Below are 4192 nucleotides of genomic sequence, written 5' to 3' on the forward strand. Positions count from 1 at the left end.
AGGGGCGGGGATGGGGGGGGAGCTGGGAGCGCAGCAGCGGTACGGCCCGGGCCGAGGGTGCCGTCCGGGGCAGGAGGGAAAAAATATAAACAACCGCGCCGCAGAACGGAATAGAAGAGCTAAGGGAGGTGTCTGTGAAGGCGTAGGGAGGGCAGGAGACGCTTCCTAAAGTTTGTCATTCCTCCAAGGATCGTTTCCCGTCCCGAGTCCTTGCCCGAGCCCTCTCATCCCTTAACAAGGGCGTTTCGGCTCGGTTCGTTGAGTAAAACAGCCTGGAAAACGCAAAAAGTGCTTGGGAGTAATTGTTACTGACCATAAAGTAAACATCCCTCCCCACACACCTTGTTTCTTTTTGTTTAGTTTATGTTTTCTTTTGCTGCTACACATAACAGTAAGGTAGCTTGACTTCCCATCACTAGGAAGAGTGTATTCAATAAGATAAGGGCTAAAAGGTACTGACCTTTGACTCCACTGGAAAAAAAAATATATGAATATAAATCATCTCGTTACATTTATGCCAAAAACAATCAAATTGAAAGGAGTGCGTGGTCAAGAGAAGTGCCCCCCAAAGCATCGCTTAAAAAAATCCACGGATGTATCGCCAAAAATTGTTTAAAGGAGTTACTGAAAATAACTAACAGTCACGCTGGTGGTCGATTGCTCAAATTTTGCAATATTTCTGTCATTATTTTTAAGACATGCATTCGGAACCGCTTATATCCGAGAGCTGGCATCCAAGGGTCTGTTAACTATTTCCTGGGTTTTGTTAGAGTTGTTAGGCTTTCTCCTTGTCCTACTCCCCTGAACATCCTAATAACATTAGCGAAAGAGCAGGAATAAAGTACCTAGAGCACGGCTTGAATCTGGGAGGTTAAGATCTAGATCAGTTAAAAGATATTAATTGCTTCTGAATGGTCTCAAAGAGCATTTGCCGTGTATATTTATGTCAATAACGCCTTGATTAGGGCACGGATGGAAATTGCCATCGCACTCCAATTCACCGGGGTACCCAAGTGCGTGTGGCTCTGAAGTTACCGGTCTCTTAAAGACAGTCTCGGGCTGCGCTCCCCGTCCCCCCCCCCCGTCCTGGGGCGAAGAGAAGGCGTCTCCAAAGGCGTCTCGTTTTCCAAGGCGTTTTAAAGGCGGGAGGGGAAGGGGGGCGAGGGGTGAGCTTTCCTCAGCCCCCTGGGGCCGTGCGAGGCCGGGTCCTGCCTCCCCGCCCGCTGCAAAGCAAGGGAAGCTTCGGCGGGTCAGAAAAATCTGCCCCCCCGTTACCAGCACCAGGCCGATGGGGTGTTTTACACAATCGCGAGAGTCACCCCCGTGGTTAATTCGCTGATACTTACCTTTTTTAAAAACGCTGTCAGGAAAGCAATTGTCTATAAGCAATGTCTCATGCTTGAAAATATTTTTTCTCTCTCTGCATGAGAAATAGCCACCGTATTCTTGGGTGTGTGTGTGTGTTAGGAAACGCATCCAAATTCATAAACTTTATTTTATAAAAGTATCAAAGTAAGCCTGAATGTGCTGGAGGAGAAACTGGATCAGACATGTCCTATAGGGAAGTGACCCAATAGGGCTTTTCTTTTTTTTTTTTTTTTTTCCCTTTTCCCCCGGCTTTGATTTGTACAGTTCTCTCTCTCTCTCGCCCGCCCCCCCCTCCCCTTCTCCTTCCCCCCCTTTCCCCGCACGCACGCACACACACACACTGCACTATACGCTGCATATTGTGCCCGGCTACACAAGTTTTCTACTCCACGTAGTTGGAAACCTGTCTGTGAAATGCTTTGTTTTCACCCAGCCTTTCTTCAGATGTCCCCTTTTATTATGCGTCCTTTTACATCGAATCGCGCCGCAGTACCTGTTCACTCAATTTCCCAATATTATCTGTTTTGCAGGGTATTCTCACCCGAGAATAAAGGCAGCAGAACTGGGCACGGCAACCTCCGTGCGTCGGGCAGCCGGAGAGTCTTTCTGGGCCCCCTCCCTCGATGCCCCGACCCTCCGTGTCGGCGGAGCCGCTCCGTTCCCCGCCTCAGATGCAACGAGGAAAGAGGAGGGGTGGGGGGACAGGGGGCAACCGGGACCGCGGTGCGTCCCCACGGGGCTCAGCCCCTCCGCTCGCAGGTGTCACCTCCGCTCCGACGGCCATACCGGCGGTACGGGCATCCCGTCGCGGTGCATCGCTCTTTATCGATTTAACACCGTCGTGTTCTCCCCTCCGGGACAGACGGGCTTCCCCGGGGCGCGGCGGCAGCAGCCTCGCCGAGCCCGCCGCCGGTGACAACGGGCACCGGGCCGGTACGAAGACCGCGACTTTAGCTACCGTGGGCTGCCTTTCCTCTCCCTGCGTACCTGGAAGAGGGCAGCTCGGCCGGCGCTCATCTCCGCTGTCACAAGTCGCGGATTTTGAGGAAGGAAAACAAGGCTGACGGCCGTGAAACGGCCAAATTCTCCCCTCGCTCGGGAGCTGCCTCTTGGGATGTGCTGGGAATGTCCCTGGCGCAATGACACCCCCCACCCCCGGCTGGGAATAATGTAAAGATTTGTCCATGCTTAGTGTAACTTGGAAAGCTGAGTAATTCCCTCTCGTGTGCCGCTCCCTTCGCGTTTTGTACTTTATCGGCCGTAGCATTTATACATTAAAAATCTATCGTCGAGTCCGAGCCCCCGGGCTCCAGCGTCGGGGGGAACCGGAGCAGTTGATGACACCCCCCCCGGGCTGCTGCTGCGGGGGAAGAAACCGGGTCCCAGTACACCGGGAAACGGATCCTCGGGGAGCTGCTGGTCCTCGCTGGGGCTGCGGTGGGGCTGGCGAGGTGGATGCTCGTGTCCCCTGGTATAAATTAGCAGAAGTGTATCCCACTGATTTATTTATTTTTCCCAAACCAAGGGTGTTATAAAAGACATTCTCTGCGGCTCATGTTGACAAATAACTCGTGAGCTACCTGACAGTGTTAGTCCAGTTGTTGCCCATATGTCTAAATACCCTCCGAGAGACGTCAGTGCCGTTTAGCGAGAGAATTACCTCAAATGAAAACCAGAAGGAAGATGAGGGTTTGTTTTTTTTCTTCTCCCCCAAACCCACTTTACACCTGATGGCAGTAACACACAGGGAAGATTTTTGAAAATTCGGTGTCACCTTCCCGCATGGCAGCGATCGCTTTACAACATGACGGGGGGCGGGGAGGGGTGATGCTTTTTTTTTTTCCCTTTTCTTTTTTCTTTTTCTTTTTTTTTCTTTTTTAATCCATACCTTCACTAAATGACTTGCGTTCATGTTTGTTTAACAACGGGTCGCTTCGGCAAATAAGACAATCAAAAGAACATTGGAGCATTGGAGACTGTGTGGATACATTTCTCTGCCGCTTGTTGTAGACGCCTGGACACCCAGAGGAGTTGTTGAATGCCTCTCCTCCCATCCTTCCTTTATTTACCCAAATGAACACAGGGAAAGCTTTTAACCGAAGGGAGATTTAAGGTGATAAGCAGCGAACAGGCGGTCGGCACTGGAAGCCTGGGCTTCGCGCTGCAAGCCCTCCGTGGGGCGAAAGGGATGGGGTGCTTCAAAGGCTTTTTGGGGGGGGTTGGGTTTTTTTGGGTTGGCATTTTTCTTCTTTCGAAAACCGAGACTGTTTCGTCTTCCTCGAAATATTCCGACGGTCGCCTTGCCAGTGTGATTTCATTTTAAAGAACTATTTAGGCGCACCGACTGGTTTGGTTATTAATCCAGGCTTTTGAGCCTCTCTTCTGGTTTTTAGGGAAGACTCTGCAACCCTTCTCTCCCACGCACCCCCAGGCGCTCTCTTTCTGCTGTATCTACTCTTTTTTTTCCTTTTTTTTTTTCTTTTTTTTTCTTTCTTTTTTTTTTTTTTTTTTTAAGGAGCCAGCAGTTTTAGGAGCCGCGTCTGGTTTGGGGGGTTTTTTGGGGTTTTTTGTTTTATTTTTTCCAGGGGACGAGGGAGATTAGGAATAGTCCCGCTCCCTGGGAGAGAAAGAAGCCCCCTCTCTCCATATCCACTTGGCGGCCGGTTCTGAAGCGCCTCTGTCTCCTGATGTAAGAGGACGGGGGTTGGATTTGGGTTTGGTTGGTTTTTTTTGCTCTTGTTTGGATTATTCCCCCCCCCCTCCAAAATCACGAAAATTTGTTAAAATCTTTCTCCATCCTCCTCCTCCTCCCCGCCCCCCCCCC

The sequence above is a fragment of the Calidris pugnax genome, unplaced genomic scaffold (genome assembly GCF_001431845.1).
Source record: "Calidris pugnax isolate Ruff unplaced genomic scaffold, ASM143184v1 scaffold219, whole genome shotgun sequence".
NCBI lineage: Eukaryota > Metazoa > Chordata > Aves > Charadriiformes > Scolopacidae > Calidris > Calidris pugnax.